This window comes from Coregonus lavaretus, assembly GCF_964263955.1.
Source record: "Coregonus lavaretus genome assembly, chromosome: 5".
Classification (NCBI taxonomy): domain Eukaryota; kingdom Metazoa; phylum Chordata; class Actinopteri; order Salmoniformes; family Salmonidae; genus Coregonus; species Coregonus lavaretus.
The window spans coordinates 27,844,357-27,864,677 of record NC_139992.1 but is presented as its reverse complement, the minus strand read 5'-3'; the positions used below and the strand labels follow the sequence as shown (position 1 = coordinate 27,864,677).

At 43.6% G+C, this 20,321-nt stretch overlaps 1 protein-coding gene across 1 annotated transcript in view; it reads right to left on the bottom strand.

Moving 5' to 3' along the window:
* LOC311129645 (cystathionine beta-synthase-like) overlaps positions 1 to 6,903 on the bottom strand; it is a 31,563-nt gene extending 24,660 nt beyond the window's left edge. The window contains exon 1 of the mRNA XM_084162004.1: positions 6,819 to 6,903. The gene's annotated coding sequence lies outside the window, so the exon portion shown is untranslated. The remainder of the gene's footprint in view (positions 1 to 6,818) is intronic.
* Positions 6,904 to 20,321: the final 13,418 nt, after the last annotated feature.

Sequence of the window (20,321 nt, the reverse complement as noted above, 5' to 3'; positions counted from 1 at the left end):
GCTGTTAATGAGTGCGGAGGGAAAGGAACACACACACACACGTGCCCGGCACACACTGATTGGCTGGTCACATGATGATGATGCATGCCAGCCAACACAGACAACAACAGCTTAAGAAGCAACAGTGTTTACCTTTTCCAAGACTGTGTACTTCATTATGAGGCAGCAGCGAACACACCCAGGAAGCTTTAAATGTTCTGAGCTTTAGTTACTTAAGTTACAGCCACTGACGTTGGAGAGACCAACACAGCAACCCCACACACACTACCTTTTACTACAGCTACTATTAATAGCCTAGGTGTGCTCTTTTGACTACCTCATAAAGCAGGGGTGTTGGTGTTTGGCCCTGCAACACGACCCCCAACAACAGCTGGGGTTGTGGGGAGAGAGAGACCACATGGGGAGATGGGTGTACATGTGCTGTAACATATACTGAGTGGGAGAACACACAGTCTGCAGAAACAGATACTGCCCATTCCAATGTGTGTGATGCAGAGCTCTATAGTGCTACCATTTTGGTCGCATACGCAGCTAAACATTTTGCTGTGCTGCCTGGAATTTTTATTTGGAAGCACCAGTGCCCCTAGGATAAATATTTTTTCTAATGATTACGTCGCTATACTGCAGCCTTTGAGTGCCATAGAGAATACACTTAGCGCAGATTCGTGACAGTCATGCACCATTACTACAGGGAAAACAGCTTATTTTAGCCCACACTGTTCAAATATTATGACCCATATTACCGGCACACAGTTTTTTTTATTTCTATCGCGTATTGGCGGGACCGCATTTTACTTTCATAAAGCATGTTGCAGGCCGTTCTAAAACGAATCATGGGCCGCTTAACTTGTTCAGTCATGTTACAGCATTAGTTAACTAGCTAGCTAACAACCTGGTAACCACAGATAGAAGTTATCATAATCTTTGTGGTAACTCTACCAGTAGTATGCAAACATTTGGTGGTACAGAAAGAAAGGAAAAGGGAGAGCTTCTTCTACTTCGAAAGTAGATAGGATTCATATAGGCCCAATTTAGGCTTACATCCCAATCTTAAAAAAAAAAAATTCTGGTGCTCCTTAACTCTATATTTTGTTATTGCCAGTGGCGACCCGTCATTTTGTTATTGCCAATGGCAATAATACAAAAAATTCACTGCAGAATTAAACTCAATTTTTGGGGGCCTGTTTTGCATGTTATTTTGGCATTAATTCGTGTCACATATCAGTTTGCAAACAAACAAAAAAATGAAACATGGTCTCTTCCTTGAGTAAGGCAGCTCCAAAATGCAGGTGTTTCAGCCTAGCTCAGTGCTTTCTGTGATGGAAGGGCAGCCAGCGAAAATACAGAGCGTAGGCGTTGGTAATCTTCTCTAGGTGCGCCGTCATTGGCTCAGAGTTCTGTCACTCATGGGGACACTATGTTACTGCAGAATCTATAGGGAGAGCTAGGCAGTTCAAGCCTCCTTGGATGCTGCCATAGATTTACATTAGAAGTACCCTTTCAAGAAGGCTCAAGGTCATTGGCCACAGATAAAATGACGTCAACTCACGTTATATCTACCGTAGCTTTGATTGGACTGATCATTTCAACATCATACTTTCAAAATCTTAGCTAGCAAGCTAGACAAGCAGTCATCTTTATGAATAATGTTGACAATCTACTTGCAAATCCTTTAATAACAATACAGAGGTTATCTACAGGGGGCATATAACCTCTGTATTGTTATTAAAGGATTTGAAATGTGTGGGGCTACAGTTTAGCCGAGGTAATTTGTTCATGTAGGTAGGAGTAAAGTGACTATGCATATTGTAAAATGGATGGCAGGAAGCTCGGCCCCAGTGATGTACTGGGCCGTATGCACTACCCTCTGTAGCGCCTTATGGTCGGATGCCGAGCAGTTGCCATACCAGGCGGTGATGCAACCGGTCAGGATGCTCTCGATGGTGCAGCTGTAGAACTTTGAGGATCTGGGGACCCATCCCAAATCTTTTCCGTCTCCTGAAGGGGGAAAGGTGTTGTCGTGCCCTCTTTACGATTGTCTTGGTGTGTTTGGACCATGATAGTTTGTTGGTGATGTGGACAACGAGGAACTTGAAACTCTCGATCCGCTCCACTACAGCCCGGTCGATGTGAAAGGGGGTGTGTTCGGCCCTCCTTTTCCTGTAATCCAAGATCATCTCCTTTGTCTTGCTCACGTTGAGGGAGAGGTTGTTGTCCTGGCACCACACTGCCAGGTCTCTGACCTCCTCCCTATAGGCTGTCTCATCGTTGTCGGTGATCAGGCCTACCACTGTTGTGTCATCAGCAAACGTAATGATGGTGTTGGAGTCGTGCTTGGCCACACAGTCGTGGGTGAACAGGGAGTACAGGAGGGGACTAAGTAGGCACCCCTGAGGGGCCCCCGTGTTGAGGATTAGCGTGGCAGATGTGTTGTTGCCTACCCTTACCACCTGGGAGCGGCCCGTCAGGAAGTCCAGGATCCAGTTGCAGAGGGAGGTGTTTAGTCCCAGGGTCCTAAGCTTAGTGATGAGCTTTGTGGACATTATGGTGTTGAACGCTGAGCTGTAGTCAATGAACAGCATTCTCACATAGGTGTTCCTTTTGTCCAGGTGGGAAAGGGCAGTGTGGTGTGCAATTGAGATTGCGTCGTCTTTGGATCTGTTGGGGCGGTATGCAAATTGGAGTGGGTCTAGGGTTTCCGGGATGATGGTGTTGATGTGAGCCATGACCAGCCTTTCAAAGCACTTCATGGCTACTGATGTGAGTGCTACAGGGTGGTGGTAATTTAGGCAGGTTACCTTCGCTTTCTTGGGCACAGGGACTATGGTGGTCTGCTTGAAACATGTAGGTATTACAGACTCGGTCAGGGAGAGGTAGAAAATGTCAGTTTAGAGACTTGCCAGCTGGTCCGCGCATGCTTTGAGTACATGTCCTGGTAATCCATCTGGCCCCGGCGGCCTTGTGAATATTGACCTGTTTAAAGGTCTTGCTCACATCGGCTACGGAGAGCGTGATCACACAGTCGTCCGGAACAGCTGGTGCTCTCATGCATTCTTCAGCGTTGCTTGCCTCGAAGCGAGCATAAAAGGCATTTAGCTCGTCTGGTAGGCTCGCATCACTGGGTAGCTCGCGGCTGGGTTTCCCTTTGTAGCCCTGCCACATCCGATGAGCGTCAGAGCCGGTGTAGTAGGATTCAATCTTAGTCCTGTATTGACGCTTTGTCTGTTTGATAGTTCGTCTGAGGGCAATGCAAGATTTCTTAAAAGCGTCCGGATTAGTGTCCCGCTCCTTGAAAGCGGCAGCTCTACCCTTTAGCTCGGTGCGGCTGTTGCCTGTAATCCATGGCTTCTGGTTGGGATATGTATGTACGGTCACTGTGGGGAGGATGTTGTCGAAGCACTTATTGATGAAGCCGGTGACTGAGGTGGTATACTCCTCAATGCCATTGGATGAATTCTGGAACATATTCCAGTCATGCTAGCGAAACAGTCCTGTAGTGTAGCATCCGCGTCATCTGACCACTTCCGTATTGAGCGAGTCACTGGTATTTCCTGCTTTAGTTTTTACTTGTAAGCAGGAATCAGAAGGATAGAATTATGGTCAGATTTGCCAAATGGAGGGCGAGGGAGAGCTTTGTATGAGTCTCTGTATGTGGAGTAAAGGTGGTCTAATGTTTATTTTCCTCTGGTTGCACATGTGACATGCTGGTGATGCTGGATATGAGGTAAAACGGATTTAAGTTTGCCTGCATTAAAGTCCCCGGCCACTAGGAGCGCCGCTTCTGGATGAGCATTTTCTTGTTTGCTTATGGCCTTATACAGCTCGTTGAGTGCGGTCTTAATGCCAGCATTGGTTTGTGGTGGTAAATAGACTGCTACGAAAAATATAGATGAAAACTCTCTTGGTAGATAAGTGTGGTCTACAGTTTATCATGAGGTACTCTACCTCAGGCGAGCAATACCTCGAGACCTCCTTAATATTAGACATTGCGCACTAGCTGTTATTGAAAAATAGACACATACCCCCACCCCTCGTCTTACCAGACGTAGCTGTTCTGTCATGCCGATGCACGGAAAACCCAGCCAACTGAATATTATCTGTGTCGTCGTTCAGCCACGACTCGGTGAAACATAAGATATTACAGTTTTTGAATGTCCCGTTGGTAGGATAGTCTTGAGCAGATGTCATCCAGTTTATTTTCCAGTGATTGCACGTTGGCCAATAGAACGGATAGTAGAGGCGGGTTACCCTCTCGCCGACAACTTCTCACAAGGCACCCCGATCTCTGCCCCCTGTATTTCCGTCTCTTCTTCACGCGAATGACGGGGATTTGGCCTGGTCTCAAAGAAGCAGTATATCCTTCGCGTCGGACTCATTAAAGAAAAAATATTTGTCCAGTTCGAGGTGAGTAATCGCTGTTCTGATATCCAGAAGCTCTTTTCGGTCATAAGAGACGGTAGCAGTAACATTATGTACAAAATAAGTTACAAACAATGCGAAAAAACACACAAAATAGCACAGTTGGTTAGGAGCCCGTAAAACGGCAGCCATCCCCTCCGGCGTGACTATGCATAGATAATAAACAGCGAGTAGTGTCAGCGTAAAAAAAAGTGTGTGGGGGGGGGGGGGGGGGGGGCAATGCAAATAGTCCGGGTAGCCATTTGATTAGCTGTTCAGCAGTCTTATGGCTTGGGGGTAGAAGCTGTTAAGAAGCCTTTTGGACCTAGACTTGGCGCTCCGGTACCGCTAGCCGTGCGGTAGCAGAGAGAACAGTCTATGACTAGGGTGGCTGGAGTCTTTGGCAATTTGTAGGGCCTTCCTCTGACACCGCCTGGTATAGAGGTCCTGGATGGCAGGAAGCTTGGCCCCAGTGATGTACTGGGCCGTACGCACTACCCTCTGTAGCGCCTTGCAGTCGGAAGCTGAGCAGTTGCCATACCAGGAGGTGATGCAACCAGTCAGGATGCTCTCGATGGTGCAGCTGTATAACTTTTTGAGGATCTGGTTTTAAGGTTTAAGCATTTAAAACATCTGTCTGAAAGGGTCTCTTTTCCTAGCTTAAAAGGATAAACATTCACACGCAACACCATGGGCCAGAAAAGGTTGAAAACATTGGTCATGCTGTCAATCCAACATGACTTCGGTGAGTTCAAGACAACTGGATTCTCTGAAAAAAACTAGGTCTGACTGGGAAAATATGTATTGAACACAGTGCATATTTAGCCTCAATGAAATGGGAATTTAGTCGTGAGCTATATCTGATCATAAAAAATATATAACGTTTGCCTACATTTAGCCTATAAAGGGAGTAGTACTCCTATCCAAAGGCTAAACCAGGATGCACTGGTCTTACATCAGTCTACACAGTGGGAATTGAGGCATGTAATTTCCCCCTATCCAATATTCAACATGCAAATGTAAAATGTTTTGCAATTACAGGCTACACTACCTAGCTAGTACTGATTGAATACTGTATACATATTTATGGTTCTAGTTATTGATTTAGTGTCAATCTGTTCAAGTGTCAGTCATCTATTCAGCATTAGATAAAATCGATTATACACTGGGTGGTTCGAGCCCTGAATGCTGATTGGCTAACAGCCATTGTATATTTATCAGACCGTATACCATGGGTATGACAAAACATTTATTTTTACTTCTCTAATTACGTTGGTAAACAGTTTATAACAGCAATAAGGCACCTCGGGTGTTTGTGATATATGGCCAATATACCACAGCTAAGGGCTGTATCCAGGCAATCTGCGTTGTGTTGTGCGTAAGAACAGCCCTTAGTCATGGTATATTGGCCCTATACCACTCCTACTCAGGCCTTATTGCTGAAGTAGACTACACAGGCCTAAACTATTAAAAAACACTTTAAGTAACATTAGCTCTAAAGATAAATTCTGACATCAAATTGATAGCTGATATTATGTCTCCTTTCTATTGTAGGCAACACTTCTTCCCCCTCCGTTGTAGGCTATACATCTTTCATTCAACAGCCTGTCAAATTATACTTTTTGATAGGCTACAAAATGTCGTATAGGATAGATGACGCAATCGCCGCATTTTACACTGGGGGGAATTGTTTATCTGGCCCGGGTTACCCACGTGGGAGGAGTTTAGTGATTGCATTCGTTTTGGAACCGGGCTGCCTCCCGGCGTGAGCCAGGTGCTCCGCTCTTGCAGATGGCGAAATCGGCAACAACAAAAAAAGTGACGTAATTAAGCACGTGGAGTGATGAGTAGGATTCTGTGTTTCACATGCAAAAGTGATTGCTTTTCATAAAAACGCTTTATCTGCCTTCCCAATGAAAACTAGTTTGAAGAGTCAACATTTATTTAATGGAAAAGAGATGTATGTTTCTGGACGATGTACCATGCTGCCTTGTTGACAACATAACCCAGCGACGCAGATTACTCCCTCCCCGCATTCGCCCGATTCCGTGACGGGCAATTGCCTGGTTCATCCCAGGCCAGCGTAATAGAACTCCCTAATTATCAGCGTTGGCTACAGTAGGCTACATTGCCGCGACTGATTATGCTGATCTAAATGGTATTTCATCATGCTTGTTCATGTCACTCACTTGTTTCAGATGGTCAAGTCACTCCACATGACACCACACATTCAATGAATCCTATAGCATAACAATGTAATACATTAGAAAAGGTAGGACTTAGACAGAGCCCTAGTGATGTTCAAGCACCGCACTTGATGAATGATGGAGTGTTCTGAATCTGTCAGGAAAAAGACTCAAAAATAAGAATTCTATGGATATTAATCTTGTTCTTTTGAAGTAACATTAATGTTCACTCACCTTTGAATAAATTAAGGTAGCTAGTGGTGATGTACGGGTATGTGATCCAATTTCAAAGATCTTTCGTAGAATGCGACTAGACTAGTATTGCCAGCAGCCCAAGAGAGACAATGGACCAATCTGATTCGAGTGTCCTTATTTGGTGTGTGCGTTGATTGGCTACCGTGGGGGCTTTTGTCGGTCTTGCTCTTCCAATCAGAGTTTACACATTTGTTGGGCCTTCGTGTGCATACGAGGCAATCTACCAGAGATATTAGAAAAGGAGGAGATAAGAATCCCAGCGGTAAATTAATGGCGAAACGTGTCATGGTCCGCCCAGCAGCCTGTCGACCAATCGAATTCACGTTCTCATACTACGTCACTGGGTTGCTAAAGTAATCGTCACGCAATCCCATTTTAAAGGTCAGTTATGACGCCTAGTTCACATCAACTCGGTTCTCTAGCGAAAGAAACGAGCTCCGACTGGAAAAATCGTTTTAAACCCTCATACAACTCCGAATTCCAATTTGGAAACACTGGCATCTTTCTAGAACTATGACTTTCCGACCTGAAGATCACTGACATCATAAATTGACTTTTTTCAGAGTTCCCAAATGTCCTGAAGGCACCATGAGTCTAGAAACACACCTATTATTTTCCTCGAAAGTGTGTAATGTCACGATTTCAAAGCTATATGATATTACAGAGAACAAGTTAATTATCTCACATCTCAGAAAATATTAGTAATGTTGTAGCTTCACGTTATTCATGTTAATGTTGGGATTTCAAACTAGTGCCCAATTGACTACTGGTCAGTACTATCTAGTATTCCTTGGGACGTTCCCCTAAACCCTAACCTTAACCCCTACCCTTACTCTAACCTTAACCATAACCTTTACCTAACCATTTTAAAATTCTACTTCAAGGATCCCGGATAGCACGGACGTTTTCTAAAGATAACCAGCTTCAGTTAGCTTCACATTCCAGCTCAAACTTCATCCGTACTATGACGGTGGATATTGCTGGTTGCTGGTCAGCCTGCGGCTAAAGCGTAAATAATAGTCAACAGACGCTGAGACACGATAGTCAGTCGTCTTATTGTGATATACAATAGGTACGCGGCTCTGAAACCACAGCCCGAACGCGCACCTCCCACAATTCCCAACCACGCGTCTCCAGGTATGTGTCCTCTATTCACTTGAATGTGTTGACAGTTGGAGAAATTGCTAGAGCTAAACTGAGAATTCGAAAAGTATGAATGCCAACGGTCCAATATTCTAGAACACTGCATATGTGTACACGTTTGGTAGTCTGATAGACCATTACGGCTTGTAACTGGTCAAAATGAAAGAAAAGTGATCTTGCAAATTCAGCAGGCTATTGTGTGAAATAGGCTTTTAGAAGTGCCACCTTTATTTTATTACTTATCATTAATGCCGACTTTGGTGTGCTTTGGTGTGCTTATCAATGCATATCAATGCACAACCACAAGCACCTTTTTTCCCCACTCCCATTGATCAAATAATTTACTTAAGTCATACAAAAGTGTTACTGTGCATGAAGTTTACAATACATTCTGTCATTACCAAATGTGTAATGTGATATATTTTAACATTAAAAAATTTTTACACACAAAAAACATTTGATTAATACAATATTTAAAGCTGCAATATGTAACTTTTTTGCTGGTAGACTGACCAGATTCCCATAGAAATGTGAGTTATAGATCTGTCAATCTCATTGAAATCAAGTCTAAGAAGAGGTAGATCTGCTCTATGTGAGCTATTTATATGCTTACGTTTCTTACGTATCGTTTTGTGTCTTTTACTTTCGTTTTTGTACACCAGCTTAAAAAAGCTGAAAATACAATATTTTGGGTGCGTTCGTAAATTCACTCTGTCTATCTACTCCGATTTCAGAGCACTTTCGTCTGAGTGTTCCAGAGCACAGAATAACTGATGAATTTACGAACGCTTAACACCCGTTGGATATGGCCAATGCCAGTAAACGTCGGCAAAAAAACGTAATTAAATTGTTGCCAGCAGCACAGTCACAGTCACCAATACTCTGCTAAGGCGAGTAGAATGGTCAGAGTGAGGTGTTCTCTCATTTGTGTCTGGAAGTAGCTAGCAAGCTAGCCAACTTTAGCCAGTTGGCTTGGGTGTTTCACTGCTGTTGTGAGCTCGGATCAACCGTACTCCTTGGCCAGAGCTTCCAGTGTGCGCTCTGAACGCTCCGAGAGCGAAACGCTATGAATTTACGAATGGACAATCTTGCAATGCTGTGAATTTACGAATGCCCAGAGCATACTCTGAGAGCACTCAGGCACTCCTGAGTTAATTTACGAACACACCCTCAATGGGTGTTGCGCGTTGGTAAATTCCTCAGTTATTCTGCGCTCTGGCACACTCAGACGAGAGTGCTCTGAAATTGGAGTAGATAGCCAGAGTGAATTTACAAATGCACCCCTTGGGTTATTGAAAATATATTTCACAGCGGTTTAGATGGTACAATGATTCTCTACACTAGGCCTATACATTGCTTGTTTTGTCACATAAACTGAAATTAGGCGAACTATTACAATTTTAGCAACAAGGAAATGGCGGGGCGATTTCTGCATATTACCTTTAACAAAGATTATGGATATACTGACAAGATGCATGTCTCTCCGCCCTAACAATGGGATTTGTTGTCCACAAAGCGACACAGCGGGATGTCTAGCTCTCGCCTACCCTTTCTTTTTTTTTGTATTTTTTTTTGTATATATATTTTTTCTTTAGGGGGTAGATCAGCTTTAATATTTCAGATAGATTGTAACTTCCATCAATGTAATTGTCTGCATCACTTCCAATCCCCCATATGTTTTTTTCTCTTGCAAATATATGTATATATATATATATATATATACAGTGAGGGAAAAAAGTATTTGATCCCCTGCTGATTTTGTACGTTTGCCCACTGACAAAGACATGATCAGTCTATAATTGTAATGGTAGGTTTATTTGAACAGTGAGAGACAGAATAACAACAAAAAAATCCAGAAAAACGCAACATTTTATACATTGATTTGCATTTTAGTGAGGGAAATAAGTATTTGACCCCTCTGCAAAACATGACTTAGTACTTGGTGGCAAAACCCTTGTTGTCACGATCTTTGAACGGAGTGGACCAAGGCGCAGCGTTGAAGGCAAACATACTTTATTATCCAAAGTGATAACACGAACAAAACAATAAACGATAACGTGACGTCCTAGGTTAAACACAACCAACATGGAACAAACCAAAAGGAACAAGATCCCACAACAACTGTGGGTAAACTGGCTGCTTAAGTATGGCTCCCAATCAGAGACAACAAGCAACAGCTGATACTCGTTGCCTCTGATTGAGAACCATACTGGCCAACATAGAAAACACAACACTAGACTACCGACATAGAACAAGAACACATAGAATCTACACACCCTGGCTCAACATATAGAGTCCCCAGAGCCAGGGTGTGACAGTAACCCCCCCCCAAAGGCGCGGACAGCGACCGCGCCTCAACATAAACCAAACAGGAGAGGGCTGGGTGGGCATTCCTCCTCGGAGGCGGTTCCGGCTCCGGGCTTGCCCACCACCCTCCAATAATCCCCCCGTAGCGCCCCTGGTCCGGTCTGGCCCCGCTGGCTGGAGCTGGACTGGACATCGTAGGAGCGGATTGCTTAAGCTCCGGTGTGGAGCAGCTGACCGGTACCTGACCAGGCACCGGTGACCCAGGCACGGGTTGTGCCGGACTGATGACGCGCACCCCTGGCTTGGTGCGTGGAGCAGGAACGGGCCGGACCGGGCTGACGATGCGCACCCCTGGCTTGGTGCGTGGAGCAGCAACGGGCCGGACCGGGCTGACGATGCGCACCCCTGGCTTGGTGCGTGGAGCAGGAACGGGCCGGACCGGGCTGACGATGCGCACCCCTGGCTTGGTGCAAGTGGCAGGAACAGGCCGGGCCGGGCTGGCGACGCGCACCGTAGGCTTGGTGCGAGGGGCAGGAACAGGTCGGGCCGGGCTGGCGACGCACACCGTAGGCTTGGTGCGAGTGGCAGGAACAGGCCGGGCCGGGCTGGCGACGCACACCTTAGGCTTAGTGCGAGTGGCAGGAACAGACCGGGCCGGGCTGGCGACGCGCACCGTAGGTTTGGTGCGAGTGGCAGGAACAGGCCGGGCCGGGCTGGCGACGCGCACCGTAGGCTTGGTGCGAGGGGCAGGAACAGGCCGGGCCGGGCTGGCGATGCGCACCATTAGCTTGGTGCGGGGAGCAGGAACAGGCCGGGCCGGGCTGGCGACGCGCACCGTAGGCTTGGTGCGAGGGGCAGGAACAGGCCGGGCCGGGCTGGCGACGCGCACCATTAGCTTGGTGCGGGGAGCAGGAACAGGCCGGGCCAGGCTGGCAACGCGCACCGTAGGCTTGGTGCGGGGAGCAGGAAGAGGCCGGGCCGAGCTGGCGACGCGCACCGTATGCTTGGTGCGGGGAGCAGGAACAGGCCGGGCCGAGCTGGCGACGCGCACCATCAACTTAGTGCGGGGAGCAGGAACGGGCCGGACCAGACTGGTGACGCACACCACTTGCTTGGTGTGAGGAGCGGGACTGGGTTTCTTCATCACCCTCCGCTCCCTCAGCTGCCTACACAGTTCCTCTCGCCGTGCCTCTACTCTCACCTTCTCCCTTATCGCCTCCAGTAGCTCCACCCTCTGAACCACTAACTCCTGCTCCCTCTGGACCAATAGCCCCCTTAACCTGGTGGCCTCCTCACCCAATCTCCCAATACGCCCTGTAGCTGCCTCCTGCTGCCCCTTCGGCTGTGTGCCCCCCCCTAAATTTTTTTTGGGGTTGCCTCTCGTCCGTCCGACGACGACACTGTTTGCGCCGTTGCTCCTCTCTCCGTCGCGCCTCCACCGTCTCCTTCCATGGACGGCGATCCATCCCGGCCTGGATTTCCTCCCAGGTCCAGGACCCCTGCCCGTCCAATATCTGCTCCCACGTCCAGGCTGCCTGCTCCTGGACACGCTGCTTGGTCCTGGTATGGTGGGATCTTCTGTCACGATCGTTGAACGGAGTGGACCAAGGCGCAGCGTTGAAGGCAAACATACTTTATTATCCAAAGTGATAACACGAACAAAACAATAAACGATAACGTGACGTCCTAGGTTAAACACAACCAACACGGAACAAACCAAAAGGAACAAGATCCCACAACAACTGTGGGTAAACTGGCTGTCTAAATATGGCTCCCAATCAGAGACAACCAGCAACAGCTGATACTCATTGCCTCTGATTGGGAACCACTCTGGCCAACATAGAAATACAATACTAGACTGTGAACATAGAACAAGAACACATAGAATCTACACACACTGGCTCAACATATAGAGTCCCCAGAGCCAGGGTGTGACACTTGTTGGCAATCACAGAGGTCAGACGTTTCTTGTAGTTGGCCACCAGGTTTGCACACATCTCAGGAGGGATTTTGTCCCACTCCTCTTTGCAGATCTTCTCCAAGTCATTAAGGTTTCGAGGCTGACGTTTGGCAACTCGAACCTTCACCTCCCTCCACAGATTTTCTATGGGATTAAGGTCTGGAGACTGGCTAGGCCACTCCAGGAGCTTAATGTGCTTCTTCTTGAGCCACTCCTTTGTTGCCTTGGCCGTGTGTTTTGGGTCATTGTCATGCTGGAATACCCATCCACGATCCATTTTCAATGCCCTGGCTGAGGGAAGGAGGTTCTCACCCAAGATTTGATGGTACATGGCATCCCCATCGTCCCTTTGATGCAGTGAAGTTGTCCTGTCCCCTTAGCAGAAAAACACCCCCAAAGCATAATGTTTCTACCTCCATGTTTGACGGTGGGGATGGTGTTCTTGGGTTCATAGGTAGCATTCCTCCTCCTCCAAACACGGCGAGTTGAGTTGATGCCAAAGAGCTCGATTTTGGTCTCATCTGACCACAACACTTTCTCCCAGTTCTCCTCTGAATCATTCAGATGTTCATTGGCAAACTTCAGACAGGCCTTTATATGTGCTTTCTTGAGCAGGGGGACCTTGCGGGCGCTGCAGGATTTCAGTCCTTCACGGCGTAGTGTGTTACTAATTGTTTTCTTGGTGACTATGGTCCCAGCTGCCTTGAGATCATTGACAAGATCCTCCTGTGTAGTTCTGGGCTGATTCCTCACCGTTCTCATGATCATTGCAACTCCACGAGGTGAGATCTTGCATGGAGCCCCAGGCCGAGGGAGATTGACAGTTCTTTTGTGTTTCTTCCATTTGCGAATAATTGCACCAACTGTCGTCACCTTCTCACCAAGCTGCTTGGCGATGGTCTTGTAGCCCATTCCAGCCTTGTGTAGGTCTACAATCTTGTCCCTGACATCCTTGGAGAGCTCTTTGGTCTTGGCCATGGTGGAGAGTTTGGAATCTGATTGATTGATTGCTTCTGTGGACAGGTGTCTTTTATACAGGTAACAAGCTGAGATTAGGAGCACTCCCTTTAAGAGTGTGCTCCTAATCTCAGCTCATTACCTGTATAAAAGACACCTGGGAGCCAGAAATCTTTCTGATTGAGAGGGGGTCAAATACTTATTTCCCTCATTAAAATGCAAATCAATTTATAACATTTTTGACATGCGTTTTTATGGATTTTTTTGTTGTTATTCTGTCTCTCACACACACACACATATATATATATTTATATATATATATATATATATATATATATATATATATATATATATACACACACATACACATACATACACACACACACACATACACACACATATACATACATACATACATATATACACACACATATCCGTTTTTAAAGTATATTTCCCTTCATTACTTTCCAACCCCACCACCCCTTCCCCAATTGGAGTAAACTAGTGAACAACAACGCTTAGGCCTCTACTTCCAGCCCATACATACTATATACATTTTATGAACACAGTCAAATTCTACAATAATTATATTTTGTTTGTTTTTACTCCTGAACTTCCTCCGATCATTTTCATGATGTCCATCTGGTTTGCTTCTATATGCCATATTTTACTAACTGTGCTCTTTCACAAAAGCTCTCAACCTCACAAAAGCTCTCAACCGCCTACCCTTTCTTTGGATTGGTGGATACATCTCATTATTGTAATCCATTTTTAAATATTCGATGAAGGTTGTTGACGTCAACCGCCTGTATTCAATGGAGAGAGATGAAATGCTACTAGCCTCATTTCATGAATATGCATAGCCATCTCGAGATATATCCGATATAAAGTATTTTTTCTCAAAGTTGCCGGGATGTCACGTGTCCTACTTATATCAGTACACTCCTAACAACTTAAGCAAAACAAAACTTCAATTAGATCAAATAAACCTCACGTAGCAAATAAGCAATTCATTTTTTTGTTGACCAAATTCAACACTCTCATACAAACCTCCATGACCTCCATTCAAAATCTCCTTGCTTGGGGGGTGGGCGAAACAACAAAAAACCTCTCTCTTCCTCTTCCTCTCTTCCTTTCTGCCTTTAATCTGTTGTCTTCCTCAAATAAAGGGGTTGATCAATCAAATTTCAAACAAATCACATCTATTTATAAAGCCCTTTTTACATCAGCAAATGCCACAAAGTGCTTATACAGAAACACAATCTTTGTAAGAGGGAGGGAATCTGATTTCATTGGTCCTCAACTTGTGGCTCAGTAATTTCATTCAGGATAAGTGGAGTTAGCCCTGCCCCGGAGCAGGTTAGTTCTGAAGTATTCGTGACCATAGAAATTTACTTGGCTAAAAGGTGAGCCACTTTCGTGTGACCGGTTATCCCGAGTTGAACTCAGAGTTGACCAAAGTTACATCGCTAACTCCTCAAGCCTGCTTTTTAGGATACCCCAGGTAGTCATGCTTCTTTCACAAGATAAGCAATAACAATTATTTGATTTCAACGGATCGATTGCATTTTGTTATTTAAAAGTTTGAATGTTTCCCCTCAGAAAAGGTTTGTTCACTGTGCTCAATCCTAAAAGGAGTGCAAAAAGGACTGTAAAAAAAAAAGGTGTGCAAAACGATTGCTAATAAATAAGCCAATTTAAGTGAAAAGGCAATAAAAAAAATTGGAAACGTTATTACTTTTCTATAAAATGTTTTCCCTCTCTTCTCACAGTGGAATTAAAGATTTGACAGAAGTGCCTTACATATCATCCACTATATTGAACAGTTAAGCCACAGATAGAACAATGAGCCAGATATTTCACCGGATGTTTAAGTATGAAGCATCAGGTTGGCGTTTCTACTCACTACCAAATATGGTGATGAGAGGAAGTCCAGTGCCGGCAGTGGGAGAAGATGGAGTGAGATGGATTTTGGCAGACATTATGCTAATTTCCTCATTGATGAAACATTTGATCTCAATACAGTTTTCTGTTCCCAAAACTAAAATCTGTTATGAACCGAGTGGACTAAGTTTTGTAGATTTTACCCTTTTCCAAAGTTTTTAAAAATTGCGTTGCATAGAAGGAGTGCAAGGGCGAATTGAATTACTTCACAGAGTAGGCGTTCCCTAACGGAAATATACAAATGCATGTTAAAACATGCCAATAGGATCTTGCTAGCTCACGCTTGGCTCTGTCCCCCTCCTTGCTTGTTCTGCCCACTATGACTCATTTGTTCCCATTGGAAACGAAAGGCTGTGGTCTATTTTGGGTTAGTTATAAAAACATTTGGTTAAACCCTTTTTTTCTAGATCCAGGCAATTATTTATATATACACTAGATTACTGATAGGGGACGCTGTGTTGAAGCCACTGTGCATTCATCTTGGCACTCCCCCACCATTGTTAGAATTAAAGTATCATTTTTAGGGATTACTAATGTTACTGTCCCAGCTACAATAAAAAAATACTTAAATACATGTCATTTTGTCCTTGAAACCTTTAATTTAAATACTGTCCAATTCCATTCATTCCTATGGAGGACCGCTCTATAGAGAATGATAGAGGCCTCTAGTGGCCAAAAATCTGTTTTAGCATGGGCAGCGCCATTGAGGGCTTCCATCATGCTTCCTCCATTTTAAAGTAGTCAAAGTAGTTAACTGGGTGGAGATTCCTATGGGTTGTAGCCTCAACGGCGATGCCCATGCTGTCACAGATGCTATAATCCAGTGGTTACCAAACTTTTCTGAGTCAAGATCACTTTCTGAGTCAAAATGCATGCCGAGATCTACCGCTCACATTTTTTAAAAACATGACTTAAAAAACGTAAGCCTATGCAACATTAACCAATTAAAAACAGATCTGTAGTAATGAGCTTTGTGCAGTAGGCTATAGGCCCAATACATTATCACTGCATATTGGCTATGGTTGAATTGCCCTGCCAATGTTGTTCTTCTCAGACCATTTTGAAATAATATTTCAAAATTGTAGGTACAGTGCCTTCAAAGTATTCACACACCTTGACTTAAAAAAAAAAAAAAAATCTGTGTTACAGCTTGAATTTATAATTGTTTATATTTAGACATTTTGCATGTTGTGTCACTGGCCTACACACAATACCCCATAATACATTTTTACTAATTCATAAAAAATGAAAAGCTGAAATGTCTTGAGTCAATAAGTATTCAACTCATTTCTTATGGCAAGCCTAAATATGTTCAGGAGTAAAAATGTGCTTAACAAGGCACATAATAAGTTGCATGGACTCACTCTGTGTGCAATAATCGTGTTTAACATTATTTTTGAATGACTGCCTCATCTTTGTACCCAAAATATACAATTATCTGTAAGGTCCCTCAGTTGAGCAGTGAATTTCAAACACAGATTAAACCACAAAGACCAGGAAGGTTGTCCAATGCCTCACAAAGAAGGTTATTATTGTTAGATGGGTACACATGTAAAAAGCAGACATTGAATATCCCCTTGAGCATGGTGAAATTATTAATTACACTTTGGATGGTGTATCAATACACTCAGTCACTACAGAGATACAGGCGTCCTTCCTAAGTCAGTTGCTGGAGAGGAAGGAAACTTCTCAGGGATTTCACCATGAGGCCAATTGTGACTTTAAAACAGTTACAGAGTTTAATGGCTGTGATAGGAGAAAACAGAGGATAGATCAACAACATTGTAGTTACTCCACAATACTAACCTAAAAGAGTGAAAAGAAGGAAGTCTCTACATAATACAAATATTCCAAAACATGCATCCTGTTTGCAATAAGGCACTGAAGTAAAACTGCAAAAAATGTGGCTAAGAAATAAACTTTATGTCCTGAATAAAAGGCATTATGTTTGGGGCAAATCCAACACAACATATCACCGAATACCACTCAAGCATTGTGGTGGCTGCATCATGTTATGGGTATGCTTGTCATCGACAAGGACTAGGGAGTTTTTTTTAGGATAAAAAGAAACGGAACCTAAAACAAAAGGCTGGAGATTAATGTTCCTGAGTGACCTAGTTACAGTTTTGACTTAAATCGACTTGAAAATCTATGTCAAGACCTGAAAATGGGTGTCTAGCAATGATCAACAAACAATTTGACAGAGCTTGATGAATTTGAAAAAAAATATGGGAAAATGTTGCACAATCCAGGTGTGGAAAGTTCTTTGAGACTTACCCAGAAAGACTTACAGCTGTAAATGCTGGAAAAGGTGTTTCTACAAAGTATCGACTCAGGGGTTTGAATACTTATGTAAATTAGATATTTCTGTATTTCACTTTCAGTAAATGTGCAAACAATTTCTAAAAACATGTTTTCACTTTGTCATTATGGGGTATTGTGTATAGATGGGTGAGAAAAAAACTTTCTGAAGGCTAACAATAACAGAAGCTAAAAATAGCTAGCTACGAAATGGAAGGCTAGCTATCACCTATCACTAAGATAGCTAGTGGTTAGCAATTAGCATGTGACCATTAGATACAAATGTAATAAAAAGTAACCTTCTAAAAGACATATCATTACCGTGATTCATATTTACACATGTAAATGCACTCAATTTGAGCCCTCATTTGTAAAAAATAAAACCATTTAACTCCTACAGTCCCACTGTGACGCTGGCGCGTTTGAGACTTCTAACCCCTTTACAACATTGTGTGTTTGACTTGAAGACTTGAAAATGGCTGTCTCGCAATGATCAACAACCAACTTGACAGAGCTTTAAGAACTAAAAAAATAATAATGTGCAAATATTGCACAATCCAGGTGTGCAAAGCTCTTAGAGACTTACCCAGAAAGACTCACAGCTGTAATCGCTGCCAAAGGTGATTTTAACATGTATTGACTCAGGGGTGTGAATACTTATGTAAATAAGATATTTCTGTATTTCATTTTCAATACATTTGCCAAAATGTCTAAAAATATGTTTTCACTTTGTCAATATGGGGTATCATGTGTAGGTGGCAGAGAAAAAAAATCAAGTTAATCTATTTTGAATTCAGGCTGTAACACAACAAAATGTGGAATAGGTCAAGGGGTATGAATACTGTCTGAAGGCACTGTATATGATCACACTGGTGATAGATAATTTGTTGTATTACTTGTGAGGCACAGCTAAGTGAGTATAATAATGAACTTCCAAAAAAAAAAATGTACTGATGGAGGGAGCAGCGGTGAGATTTTATGGCTTATAAAAGTGTTGAACAAAGTGTTGACAGTGCTGAATAACAACTTCAACATGAACTTACTCATGAAAACCGCAGCTCTTTGATGTATTCGTTGAGTCTTTCTCTAGTCATGGTTTTAACATTTTTGAAATCTCATATTATCAGCTTTACTGTGCGTACAGTCTATGGAGCGAGGAAACTGTGTAGACATGGATATCTGAGCTATCTGATTGGTCAGCGGTAGGCCTATAGGTGCACTTGATTTGCTCTCTGGAACTGCCGGGTAGGCAGAGTTCTACCTTCAGACACATTAAATGGTAAAAAATGGGAACACACTGCCTTCCCGGCGCTAGGGCTGCTGAATCATGTGCACCTACCGCCAACAGCGCGAAACAAATAAAAAAAATAGGAACGCAAGGCTTTATCGTTGGCTTCTTTACAGAAATGTTTGGTGATCGACTAGGAATGCTTGGAGATCGACCAGTCGATTGCGATCGACCGGTTGGTGACCACTGCTATAATGGCACAGATATAAAGATGAGTCCTCTATCTATCTCTATGGACTGCTCCTACTGGGGAGTGCCAATATGGCCGACCGGTGGCTTCAAAACCTCTGCATAGCATCAGCAATCCAGGGTTTACATTCATCATTGGACGCAGCCCACCCTGTTCCAGCTCACCCTTCTAGTCTAATCTGGGAGGCCAAATCAAGGTATTTTTACAGTGACGACCAGATGTAGCGGTTCCAACATTTCAAACAAGCCATAACATTAACATGTGTACAATTTACCTACAGACATAAACATGTGTTTATACGATCACTGTACATTACGTTTTTATCATCTCAAGATTTCTATCCTTCCCACATGTGCACTCTGTTCTTTCTAAATGGTGTGTTTCCTTTTTATGGTACTGTATAACACTGTCTACCGATGAGTAGGTTCGACCAGCCTGTTTGACATTTCTGCATCCTGTTTAAAGAATGTTCTTCAGCACAAAAATACAAACAAAGTATTTTTGCTCTTCACTAAACATGCAGGCCTATGTAGACATTCATATCAGAATGCACAATCAGATGGGTGAATAAGGTGGATATGCATAGCCTATGTATTGACATTAAATAGGCCATCTGGAAATACACACTTTGATGGTGTTTGATGGTAAAATGTGTGAAATTCAAACCTATAATCTTACCTCAGGAAGCTATTATCTAAGTCAAAATAATTATTTGGGAGTGTCACAACTGTATTGGCAAAAACATCCTCTGGCATTCACGCTAGCCCTGACCCGGGTGCTCCAGTAGAGCTCAAGATAAACAAAGGAGTGGTAAACTCGTAAACTTGCAAACACAACCATTATGTAGGCCGCCTTCCTGTTATCAAACTTAATAACAACCATGATGTACTGGCTATTACAGTATAGGGTTCTCTGTACAGAGATGAAGAGACAGTGATAAACTAATGGGATATTGTCATTCATAAGTGGAGTGCTTTGTAAATCCGAAAGGCTGTAGTCCAACGCACACTGAATAAAGCCTTGGTTTCTGTTTGAAATTAAAGTTGCTGAAGAGACTTTCACAGAATTTGCATCCACCTCATGTTCACTTTCCATTTGAAATACTGCATCTGGGGCAGTATTCTTGTCTCTGGCACTGTGCTTCTGTCAATTCTGAATGTAAACTACTTATGTGCATAGGCTTTTCACTCACTGATTGAGAACAGTAGTTGAAAATGCAATTGTGGGGGCCGACCAAGATCGACAACGACCCAGATGTCATATCCTCACACATCGTTGCTTACAATCATATCATGAGTAACCTGCTTAATTACTCACACAACTTAAAATGGTATTAAAGTATACAAGTGTTTGCCATCCTTCTCTGACTGTGTTTACACAGGGAGCCCGATT